The sequence below is a fragment of the Psammomys obesus genome, unplaced genomic scaffold, assembly GCF_907164565.1.
Source record: "Psammomys obesus unplaced genomic scaffold, mPsaObe1.curated_primary_1811, whole genome shotgun sequence".
Taxonomy (NCBI): domain Eukaryota; kingdom Metazoa; phylum Chordata; class Mammalia; order Rodentia; family Muridae; genus Psammomys; species Psammomys obesus.
In genome coordinates, this window is record NW_026596091.1 from 5,308,638 (window position 1) to 5,322,013 (window position 13,376).

Sequence of the window (13,376 nt, forward strand, 5' to 3'; positions counted from 1 at the left end):
AAGAAAGAAAGAAAGAAAGAAAGAAAGAAAGAAAGAAAGAAAGAAAGAAAGAAAACCAGTGACCCATGTCTTTAATCCCTGTACTCAGGAGGCAGAGGCCAGTGGATCTCTGTGAGTTCCAGACCAGGGCTACATAGAGACACTCTGTCTCAAAAACAAAACAAACATCCCCGCCCCCATGGATATAGCTCAGTGTTAAAGAATTTACCTGGAATACATAAGGCCCTAGGTTCAATCCCCAGCAGAAACAGAGAGATAGAGGGAGAACAAAGCTTTGAAAGTTATAAAGAGAAAGAACAGCAAATATATAAATGAATAAATGTCAGTGACATTTGTCACAGGAGAGTGGGGTAAAGATATGTGGTTATATGGCATGTGGTTGCTGTTCCTAGAACAAGTGATTAAATGATTAGATCAATAGATTCTGAAAGAGGACAAACAGGTGGTCCTGGAGGGTGAGCTGGTTTGAAGTGAAATGAAAACAATAAAGTAAAATGATAAAATTTTGTGAGTAAAAGGGTAAAAGCCAACAGAGCCTATATAGGGGTAGCAGATCTAGAGGAGGATTTGAGGCTAAAGGTTCTGTTTGTAGCTGTGGTAGCCAGAGGTGTTACACTGCTCACCCACCTGCCTGTGGTTCTAATAAGCTCCCTCATACACACTGGGCCATGAGTCCAGATATAATAATGTGGGTGCCATTCTGTCTCTACAAGCATCTTCTTGGCCATAAACCTGGGAAAGGGTTCTTTCCTACAGGTTCTTTCTTGCCCACAAAGAAAACCTCTCCGTGATACAGGCCTATCATCCCTTATGTCGTTTGAAAAATACTTAAGAATGTTTCTCATTATGCATTATAACTGCAGACCTCAAAGCTTTTCAATAAATGTGTATGCAGGAAAAATAAACTCATTGAAAACAACAAATTAAAGAATCAAGCCACCAGACACTATCGTATCCAGGCATAGAATGCTCCTCTTCTGTACCAAACACTACGTTAGATTCAGGAAGGATATAAAAAAGGTAACTTGTTAAAACCACAAATAAGCATGGGGAGTTTTGAAATGTCCCTACTGCAAAACTTTCTAACCTGGTGTAATGAGACTTCATTCATCCATTTGTTTTCATTTGCGGGCCCCACCACCACCACGCAGCGACTGTGTCAGGACACAGTTGCTTACGGTGGCGGGGATCTAAGCCAAACCCGTCTGTGTGGAGGAGAGAGGATATTAAAACAATACTTCCTTGACCATGCAAGCCTATCCACGGACAGGAATGTGCCTGTGCCTGGGGCTTGAAATACACACTGTAACTGAGGGGTTTGAACACCGTCAGAGTTCTCGCTTAGCTTTTTCCTTTGGCTCCCTTACTCTGCTCGCACTAGAGATCTGTTTTTTCCATGTGGCAAATGACATATAGGCCAACAACTCCTAAATGTACTAGTACCCTACAAAAAGACTAAACATTTTCTCTGGTTCTAAGACAAAAAATAAATCCCAGGAAAGACCTCTTTGAAGCAGTGTGAGTCAGTCCAATCTGGAGAGCCAGGAGACAATTCAGCAGTTTATGTGGAGGACACAGAAGTGGGGGTCAGAGAAGAAAAACCTCTATGAAAAGGGAGAATGAAACGTCTGTGTGGCTCACGTGTGAAGCTGCTTCCTGGAGTCTCTCTGGTGGCACTGCACCAGGATGTGGTGGAGTCTCTGGCACATGGAACCTACCAGGAGAAGTGAGTTGCTGGGGCGACCTCTGAAAGTGCTATCCATGGCTGTCCCCGGCCTGAACTTTCTACTTCCGGATCCATCAATTTATCTGCAGGCAGAAGCACAGGCTCCCACCATGACAGACAGGTATCTGCTTGAGCCAGGACATAAACCAAACCTCTCCCCAGAAATCACTTAAACTCATTATGCCCTCCAGTAACTGAGAAAAGTAGTTCTACTTAGCTGTAACCAACCATTCTATCAGTTTAATAAACATCTATTCTCTGGCTCAGTGTGTGCTATAGGCCAGGGTCTGCACCAGATTTTCGGAATGTATAAGAGAACTTTCTGTACTTTTCTGTAAATAATGTTTCTCAGGGGACTAAGCATTCAGAGGTACAAAGAAATGTAAAGTAGACTTGGCCTGAGACCATTAGCAGTTCATCATATAACTGAAGAAAGAAAACTGTACCTGGAGAACAGTCATGTTGCAAGCTCTATGTCATCCATAATGGGGCAGAAGATTCCAGGTTGGAAAGGCCATCGAGGGCACTCAGGGGGAGAATCTTGCAGACATCAGTGGCTTTGGGGGCTTTAGAGGGGGAGAGAGCTTTGTTTACAAATGCATGTGTTCGGGCGACCAGGATTTTCACAGCATCATGTGAGGCCATCTGCGTCTGGGGCCGTTCTGGGTCCAGCCTGCAGCCAGCAGCCTGGCCCTTGTTCGGGAGACAGGACTGCCACCCACAGCTCCTCTGATAGCCTTGTTTTCAGTTGTTATGGCCCGTTGGATCAAAGCCCCTAAGTTTGATGCAAGTTCAAAATCATTTCCTTCCCGGATTAACTCATCTTTCTGGGCTTGGGAGGCCCCACAGGCCACATCTGGTATAGCCTTCAGAGGGCTTTTCACCCGAGGAGTTTCAGATTTCAATATGTGAGCCACCCTGCTGAATAACACAGACGGGAAACAGCTCAGGGTGACTTTATCTTGTGATGAGGGCCCCACAGACCTTCCCCCCTCCACCCCCTTCTCGCACACACAGAGCCGTGTTTTGCACAGGACGATAATAAAGGGTACAGACCGTAACAGGTTCCTTATCACCCCGTTTCTTGCCAGAGTGACTGAATTCCAGCTGTCAGGTTGAAACCCCTTGTGAGTTCTCTCTGGGGTGGTCTCACGGCCCATCCTAGGACTGTGACTAACACCCTCCCTGTGCAGTGACCAGCCCTTCACTCACATTTTATTATAGCCTTGGGGGCTCTGTTGGATGGTCCCTGTCATCACATCTGCCACCTCCCTGACTGCTTAGGTCTGCTAACAGGACCTCAGGACCATCTCCTTGCCTTTTGGTCATCCCTGGCTAGTTTTCTCCATGCAATGTATTTAGTGTTCCCAGCTCTTTCCTCTGATGTCATGATCTATAGTCCAGCCATCCCTGGAGTTCTCCAGAGCATGACATTACATGTTCTTAAAGATGGGACTCTACACGGCTAAGAGCCAGGTATGGCTCAGGAATGTAAGGCCTTCCAGTGTTGTGATCACCATCACCCAAGACTCACTAGTGGGAGGGTGCTACCAGTGAACATAAAGATATGAAGCCTGAGGCTGGAGAGACAGCTCAATGGTTAACAGTATGGACTGCTCTTTCGGAGGACCCAAGTTCGGTTCCCAGCATCTACATCAAGCTCGCAGTTATCTGTAACCCCAGCTCCCCAGGTGTTTGATGCCTCCCCAGGCACCTGCAGTCACTCTGCACACCCACACAGAGACACATACTTACAAATAAAATAAATCATTTTAAGCCTGGGTCTGGGGAGATGGCTCCGTCAGTAAAGGGCTTGCAACACAGCAGGAAGGTCTAAGTTACATTCCAAGTACTCACATCCAAATACTCAGTTATGGCAGCACTGGGGAGGCAGAGGTAGGGACACCCCTGGGGCTTACTGTCCAGCCCACTCTAACTAGGCCAAGGAGCTTTATGCTCAATGAAATACCCGGTCCCAAAATAAAATAAAACAAAACAGTCAGTGTAAACATCTGACCTCCTCACATGCACACATGCACATCCATGGACACACATGGGCACACATGCGAACACACACACAAATGAGCACATACTCAAAATCAGGTCCTCTCACACCTGCTCTTTTTAGATTTATAAAGAATAAATATAAAGAGACAAGTAAATGGTCATGGAAGTCTCCGCTTCCAAATGAAGGAAAAGGGATGAGAAGGAAATAAAGCCCTGAAAAGTAGTGGCCCGAATTCAAAAGGGAGACTTGCAAGGGATGGTCAACTATGTCTAAAGCAATGAAGCCTGAGAACACAGAAGCCATTGGTACCAAGAAAGCTGCTGGCAAATGTTTTCCAAAAGAATTTCAGGGGCAGGTCTGGAAGCAGCCACTAGGAAGGAGGTAGGAAGTACAGACCGCAAGCAAAAGGAAAGAGCCGTTAGATGGTAGTGGTGGAAAGCAGAGAACTGTTTTCTATCTGCTCAGTTGGAGATTTTGGGCCTGGAGCCCAGGACTCATGTCCTGCTGTGCCCTCCAGGTGATGTTGGCTCACCAAACTGGAACTGTGGGGCTCTGTCTTAACGGTGCCTCCAGCCCCAGGTCCTGAAATTCCACTGTAATTGGTCTGTGTTCTGGGGTTTGTCAAAGCTCTCGTGGTGATTCTAATGTGCAGCCATGGCTGAGAACCACTGCTGTGGAGAGAGAGGAGACAGATGAGGGAGTAGAGTTAAAGAGGAGTATAAGGGTTGGTGTGTGACATAAGCTCCAGCTGGGCTAGGCATGCAGCTAAGGCTTGGTTCTGCAATTGTCCATGGTCATGAGCTACTCAACAGACTCCTCCTTGAGTTCAATGAATGACTATCTCAAAGGATTTTAAGGACAGGGCTACGGTGCAGACGCCACCATTAGGCCTTCTTGGCGGATGTGAGCACTGGGCTCCAAGAAATAAGGACTGGTTTCTGGGACATCAAGACAAGGACGTGGGTAGAGCTGGGACTTGAAAAAATGAGGTCTTTTTAGACAGCAAAGTACTAGAGTTTTAAGGAAAATATAACAAAATGTAATACTCTAACCTTTCTTTTTCCACATTTTTCTTTTGAGACAGGTTCTTGTGCATCCCACGCTGGCCTTGAACTCACTAGGCAGTGAGGATGACCTTGAGGCTCTTCTGGTCCTCCAGCCTCTGCCTTCCACGTGCTGGGATTACAAGCAGGCGCCCCACGCTCAGTCTTATAGGGTGCCTTCGATGAAACCCGCGGCATCATGCATGCTAAGCAAGTTTCTGTTAACTAAAACTGTTATGTAACTATTTTTTTTAGTGTAAGGTCCAGTAGTATTAAACACTATACAGCCATCGGCACTGCCCATTTCCAGAAAATTTTCATCATTCCAGACTCTCATCCGTTAAATAACACTCTCCATCGCACTTTCCCCCGCCCCTGGTAACTTTTGTTCTGCCCTTTGTCTCCATGAATCAAATACTCTTTATCACTGTTTCTTGATGGGATCCAACAGAAGTGGAGGAACTGAATTTTACCAAGAGGTTTCCTTGAATTAATGGTATCTCTAAGTTAGCCCTACCTTCCATTCCCAAAGCTTATTTCTCACAAGCTTATTCTCTCTTGCTCCTGTGCCTCTGCACTTCTGAAACCCTCTAAGAATGTGACTTTCCTCCACCTCATCCTTCATTTAGCAAACTTGTAACCAATGTATGCTCATGAACCAAGTATTTCAAAAAGAAACATTCACTGGATTTGCTTGTGAAAACGCAGGTGTTGACCCAGTGAGTTGGTTGCAGAGGCCTGAGATTTCGTTCCAACTCTCAGATAATGAGGAGAATGGTGATGGTGATGACGACAATGATGATGATGATGATGATGATGATGATGATGATGATGATGATGATGAAGATGAAGACAATGTTGCTGAGACTGGGTGCCAGCACCCCCTCTGTGTTACTGAAGTGCTTCACTAGGATGCATTTTACTAGTGTTCACTTGGCCGCTTCCAGCTTCTCTGCTGTCAACATCTTGAGGGCAGAGCCCATCTCATCATTATGTTCTTAGACTCCAGAATTGTGACTGGCTTAGAGGAACAGTCAATAGATGTGGAACAGATGGACCAATGAATGAGCAGAGAGGCTGGAGAAGTAAAAAATTATCCATACAGAAAGCTTCATAAACTATACTAAGCTATTTGAAATTCATCAACTTACAGCAGCCACTGAAGGATTTTAAGCAACCACATGAGAATATTAAATGTGTGTCTGTGTGTATGATGTATGAGGTGTGCAGAAAAGGACCAAAACTGAAGGAGATGACGGCAAAGTGGGATGTATATCCAATAACTAGAAAGGCATGAAGTACAGCAGTGATGACAAGGCTGAGGAGAAAAATGGCCAGGCATGGTGGAACACACCTGTAATCCCAGCACTTGCACAGCAGAGGCAAGATTTCCAGTTGGAGGCCAGCCTAAGCTACACAGAAAGAACTTCTCTCAAAATAAAAACAAGACAGAGACCAGATGAACAGGTAAATCAAAAGTCTCCATTGGCTCCAGAGCATTTGTTCTGAGCAATTAGTAGCATTGTCTCTTCCATTCCCCAGAGTATCTGGTTCAGACAGTGCTTCCGTGTTCTTTCTGTCTGTGGAAGATAAAGTTAACGAACCCTGAGGACTTGGGGAGCAATACTGGGGGAGGTACATGGGTGGAAAAGAGGGAGGGAGGGTGGGGTTGGGAGGGGACAAGAAAGGGAGCTGCAGTTGGGGTACAAAATGAATAAACTGTAATTCATAAAAAATAAATTAATTAAAAAAAAGAAGAGTCTGGGATGATCCTCAAATTTCCACCCTAAGTTACCTGTTCTGCAGCAAAACCATTGACCAAACTACCCCGATCAGGAAATGAGGCTGTAGCTTCTCTTGGAGTGTGTTTAAGTTGGAGAATTACGGCCAAGTGTTAAGTACTTTTCAGCATGTGGTGTGGCAAGGAATTGTGTAGGAGACGCACAAACGGTTGCTATTCAGAACTCAAGTGGAAGGCGTTACTGAGCAAGAAAATCTGGGAAGCTCGGGTTGAATTCATCCTAGAGACTGTATTCCAGAGGAAAGTCACCCTGGTGGCTAATGAGCCTAGGTGAAGGTGGGTTGTCAAAAAAACTAAACCATTCTGCTGTCCATTTTTCTTCCCTCCTTCTCCTCTCTCCAGATCACCAGCGCGACTGCTTCTGTTGATGTCCCATGACTTCTGAGTGTCTTCAAAATGAACTGGACCAGTTAACCATGGTCATTTACACAGCCAGTGTTAACTACTTACCACATTAAGGCCTGGTTATTTGAGTTGGAAGGATACGGTGCCTGGTTTGGTGGTTCCAAGCCAAAACTCAGGGACACAACAATGTCCTACCTCATTTATAAGCCTCGTGACCCAAGCTCATTATTAATCCCTATTCATCCTTGCCAACACATCAGTTTCCACCACTTCTGCAATGTGTCAGCAACTAGGTAATTATTTAATAACAGCAGGCGACAGGCTTGTGCTTCCTCTCTTGGCAAGTGATCAGGGATTTTCCTGGTTTCAATTTCAAGGTGGCTCTGACTTAATGGTTCTGAATGCAGACAAACAGAGGAATAACTCTACCTGCTGCAGCTTTTGAGGGAATTTTAAAACAATACATGCCTTTTCAAGTATTAAGAAGAAATGAAAGACTGAACTATGTTCTCTGGTCTTCTTGATATGTGTGTTAAAGATTCTGTTAGCAGCTGTCTAAGTGATGGCAGGTCTAAACATATCACTCTTCATCTTGAATCAAATAATTGGGGTGGTACCTGAAACTGGCTTCCCCACGTTACCCTGATTGAAGTATTGTGGGGGGAAAAAAGGTGAAATCTGCCTTTTAGGCTTTCCCATCATCTACTATCCTGATAAATAAGGCAGAGTAAGGGAGCTGGAGCCCAGGACTCTGTGTCTGACTGCTCTCTGGGCTCAGAGAGACTATACTGTGTGCTGGACGTAGACGCCACACCTGGATATTCAACCAAAGTACACACGGAATGAAACAACTCCAGCTGCACACAGGCCTCGACCAGACATTCCTCCAAATAATGCTCAGAAAGCCAGTAAGCTCAAGAAAAGAAATGATGCCCAGTGCCTCTGAGCACTCAGGAAATGCAAATAAAAAATAGGAGACACCATCCCATGCCCGTTATGGTGCTACCATCAAAAACCCCAGGGAAAAAGCAAAAAGTGATAGTGAGCATGAAGAGAAATTGTAAAATTGTACCCTGCTGGTGGGAATGTAAAATGGTATGGCCATTGTGGAGAAAACTGAATGGAGGTTCCTCCAAAAGTATTACCTGGGAGTGTAGCTCAGTGGTGGGGGGAGGAGGGAAGAGACAGACACATGGACAGAGAGGTAAAGACGGACAGACAGACAGAGGCGGCTCATACTTGTAACCCTGGCACTTGGGAAGCTGAGGCAGGAGGATTTCAGTGAGTTCCAGGCCAGCTTATGCTGCAAAGTGAGACCCTGTTTCAGAATGCCAAGGGGACAAAATGAAACACGAGTTGCCAGCCAATACAGCAATTTCACTTGTGAGTATATACTCGGAAGAACTGAAAGCAGAGACTCCGAAGGATATTTGTTCACCTGTGTTGACAGCAGCATTGTACATAATAGCCAAAATGTAGAAGCAACCAGTGTGCTTTGGCCGATGACTACGTGAGCCAAATGTGGAATTTTGTAGAGTGAGCTATGACCTGGCCTTATTGATTCTGTCATATTGAGGCAGAACAACAACACGCTAAATGAAACAAGCCAGTCACAAAAAGGTAAGGACAACTTGATTCCAAGTTCCAGATGGAGAAAGTAAAATGGTAGTTTCCAGGGCCTAAAGAGACTAAAGAATGGAGAATTCTTGTTTAAGGGCCTCGTGTGTGTGTGTGTGTGTGTGTGTGTGTGTGTGTGTGTGTGTTAGCTGAACCTAGTGGTGTATACATATAATCCCAGCATTTAGGAAGAGGATGCTCAGGAATTCAAGGCTAGCCTCAGCTAGTGAGTTTGGTGCTAGCTGAGACCCCATTTGAGAGTTTCTTTGGGGGTGCTGGCCTGGAAATGGAATAAATGCTCTTCCCTTTGGGGCCACCATGGCTTTTCCTTAGGAAAAGTATTCTAAGGCACACACTTCTTCCCAAACCCAGAGAGTTCCCAATCTTTCCTGCTGTGCCACCCCAAAGCAAAGATGCTAGAAGTGAAGAGTCCAGTGGAGCCGCTGAAGCCTGAAAGACACTGAAAGCCCCAACTCTAGGTCCAGCAAACTCCCTGATCAGCTCAGAGCAACTCCTCAAAGTCCAAGGGTGCTAGAGAACAGAAACAGACAACAGGCCTATCATTCGAGTCATCTCTTTGTTGTTTCTCCTGAAGCCCCAGTCTTATATACTCAGAATCCAGCCAGGGGATCTACCCTATTAACACAGCAAACAGATAAAACATTTCACCCGTTTTCTCCAAGTTGTCTCATTTCTGGAGCTGGAGCAGGGGCTCAGGGGTTAAGAGCACTGGCTGCTCTTGAAGAGGACCTGGGTTTGGTTCCCAGCACCCACATGGTGGCTCACAACTATCTTTAATTCTAGTTACAGGGGCTCTGACACCTTCTTCTGAACTCTATGGGAAACAGGTATGCACACACACACACACACACATACACATACACAGGCTTGTACTCATGCTCACACATACACGCATACAAGCAGACAAAACACTCATATAAAATGGCATTGCTAATAGGAATATCTTAGAGATTTCATTACATGATCCCAGGAAAAGTGACAAATTGATTCGTGCCCACAGTCAACTTGAAGTTCCTCAATAGTAGGCTTCCCTAACTCTTTCCCCCTGGTATCTCCTGAGATCCTCTATCCTTGGGTCATTCTGCACCAAGCCCAGGTCCAGGAGGCTCACAATGTCCTTTGACTGCCCTGGGGTGTTGTTATAAATCATCTGTCTAGGAGGGAGAAAGGGTAGATTTTAAGTGATTGTTGGTGTCTACCAACACAGTTCTCAACAAGAGTAATGCTGCGTGTCCATGATCCTAGCACTACAGGACAACAAGGCCAGCCTGGGAGATGGTGAGGCTTCATGTTTGTTGTTAGTTTGACGGGATTAAGAAATACCCTGGCAGTTGGGTGTGGTAGCACTAGGGAGGCAGACAGAGGCGGGTCTCTGTGAGTTCGGTCCACAAAGGGAGTCCAGGACAGTAAGAGCATACATGGGTCGATGTTGTAAGGCTTAAATCAGTAATATTATTCACAATGTTTAAGAGCAAATGTTCAAAGGACTGCAGATGTATGCAACTAAATCCCACTTCACTTGGAATTATTTTCTGCCTACCCAGTGTCATTGGTAGGATCCCAGTTCAATTGTATCAGTTGGGAGTCTTACAGGTTTAAATGTCAGGAACATATCTTGAGTTTAGTGGCTCATGCCTGTAATCTTAGCATTTTGGAGACAGAAACAGGAGGATTGCTCCAAGTTCAAGGACTTGGCTTGAAAGTTAGATTCAGGCCAGCCTGGGCTACAGAACTAGATCCTCTCAGTTTTTCTTACTGGATCTAAAATGTATTCGAATCAGAGAGCAATAATCCACTCCTAACTGAAAAGTACAGAGGTGGGACCAGCGTGGGGCTGGAGCAGCACACCGAAGGCTCCTGCGGGTACCCTGGCCTCAGCCTCACACAGATGCTAGTGTCTCCCAAAAGCCTTCTCCAAGCAACAACTTTGGAGGTCGCTGCCATCTCCAGTATGAGCTTGGGGTTCTGCTGCCCTTCGTTTTAGAACATGAATCTGCTGGGGGTGACCAAGGGAGCCAGCAGTTTCCCTCCGGGGCTTCAGTGCGGTTGTTCTCTTGTGCAACCGACGCGATGCAGATGCATGGCATTCTGGACTTGAGAATTTGGGGCATTCCGAGCCAGACCAAGAGTATGTGTGTGGGGAGACAGCTGGGCTTCCCAGCTTGCCAGAAGCAGGCAGAGGGAGAGAAGGGAGAACACTTATCTCCCTCCCACTCCCCTCTCCTCATTCCAGGCCCAAACACCAGACCAGCATGTCTCCAAGTGAACAACAGCAGCAGAAAATGGGAACATGGGACACTGCCACATGGAAGGGATGTTAGGAAACCCAAACAACAGTTCAGCACTGATGTACTTAATTTGGTTTATAAAATGCAATTTGCAATTTCTGTGGAATCCTCTGTTAGTGTTAAAGGGGAAAACAAAGGGACTCAGTTGAATAGAAATCTGGAAAACAGGGTCCCGGGTAGGAGTCTGTCGCCACCAGGCTGGAAACAGCTCTGCCCAGGTTGCTGGGCCACTCTGTATTAGTCTGAAAAATGTGGTAATTGCCTAGCCAACTGTATAGAGGTTGGATAGAAACATAAGAGCCTTGACTTCAATGTTTACAAAAGGCAAAAATGTTACTAAAATGGCTTATGGTTACCGTTTTGGTGTTGCTGTTGTTGTTCTTGTTTGTTTGTTTAACCTGCTAAAGCCTATTTCTTACAACCTTTCTTCTGAGGAGAGCTTTACCCAGCACCAAAGGAGAAGTTTTGGATGATGCAGACCCCTCTGGCTTCCTCAGCCACGTGGCATGAGCTAACCAATGAGGGGCAAGAAGTTTTAAGTGTGAGCTTTCCAGGCTCCTAAAAGGCTCCTCACTCCTCCAGAGGAAAGGCTGCCTGAAAACACCAACCAGGAAGAAAGCAGGGCAGCAGGTAGGGTCTCAATGGTACCTTTTGATCTGCAGTCCCTAACACCAGTTCAGCTCTGTGACCTGAGTCCCGATGCTCTTGCTATTAAAAAAATAAAAATTAAAAAATTGGTTTCTGAAGCCTGTAGCGCTGAGAGTCTGGACTGATTAAAAAAAATTATCAGTTTGAGAATCTACAAAAATAAGCCAATCATGCTCACAGATAGCCCCTTCACGATGTAAGAAAACAGGAGGTTTAAGCCACAACTTTATGTATGTGCAGCGTCATCTCCCCTGACCAAGCCACACCCTCACAGCAAACATCCACCAGTCTGGGACCATTATGTACTTCATAATGGCCCCCAGGTGACAGTTTATAATAACAAAGACAAGCTATTAAAGAAATAGTTTATTTTACTTTCTCAGGTATGAAGTCCAAGGATATATACATATGTAGAAATTAAATACCAAAATGGGGGGAACATGAGAAGCTGCATGGGATCTGCAGAACGTGACTTGGGGTGATTTGGGGCCTTCTCAGTCTGCCAAGACAGGTCTGGCCCACGTAACAATTTCTGTGGTATCTGTCCAGAAGAATCATGAAGCCCAAACAATTGAAACTTGTATACTACACAGAGCAAAATGGACAACGTTACTAGGTGATACAGAATAGCTATTGACATCAAAATAACTAGTGAACTAGAGTAAATAAACCCTTTAGATAGCACCTCAAACATCCCTAGTGATTACTTGATTTGTTCATTCATTTATGTATATTCAGTGAGTATTTATTAAGCACCTATTGTGTGCTGGAAGGCACTGTGTTTAACCATGGCAAAGGCTCTCGTGTTCTGTCCTGAAGGAGGGAGGGCCGGGTCACCAGTGGAAGGAAGAGATCCATGTGCATTCTGGGAAGGATCAACAATGTCCCTGCTCAAAGCAAAGAATGGCATAGCTTCAACCAGTGTCCACAGGAAAGGTACCAGCTTCTGTTTCTCTTCAGAATGACAAACGGTCACTGTCTCTTTGTTCCAGGATTACAGTGGGACCCGTGGCAGTGTGGAAAGTTACAGTGGACTCAGAAGTGGTTGTCAGTTTCCATGTCACACGCATAGGAGACTCGGGACACCAGGGCAGAAGTGGCTGCTGAGGCTCAGCCTTGACTCAGCCACACCCAGGGGGCTGCACGGCCCTCACTGTGCAGGTGCCCCTCACCAAGGCTGTCTGTATGGGCTGCTCTGCCCTTGCCCAGACTTAGGCATGGAACTTGGGGGTCTTCACTTCTTCCTCTACAACGGCTGGTGTTTCTTTCGCCGTTGGTGAACTGAAGAAAAGGTAGTCTCTCCAAGCCTTGCTTGGGAAAGGGCCTGGCTCACCCTCCCTGTGGTGCCATAGGACAGTGGCCACAGGCACTGAAAGGAACAAATGAACAGTGCCTGCACCCACAAGTGTCTACTGGCCCTCTCCTTCTCCCTGTCTTGGATCTGTGTTCTCTTTGACTGGCTTACAGGGGAATTGGAAGTGGGTTTCACTTCTGGGTCAAAGTTGAAAAGCAGTTATTTATCATTTCTAAGCTGTCCTGCTAAGCTCCTATTTGGAATTAGTTCCCTGAAAAAGCTGTAGCTCCCTGGGAAAGGAAAATTCAGCAAATGAGGAGAAAAATTTCAAACCAAGGCCTTCCATATTTGCTGGTTAATGTGCATAGTAAATGGTTTTGAGGCCTTAACTATAAAAGCATTTTGTTTAGAGTGCCTTAGTGTCAACTTATTAATGAAATCTATACCACTAGGTTATATAGTCACTATGAATTGAATTGTATAAGTGCTCTCTTGTGATTAAAATGTATTTTATAAAAATACATTGTATTTTATAAGAAAAAATAAACTTAAATTACTATCCCTGATTTGGCTTCTTTAGAAAAA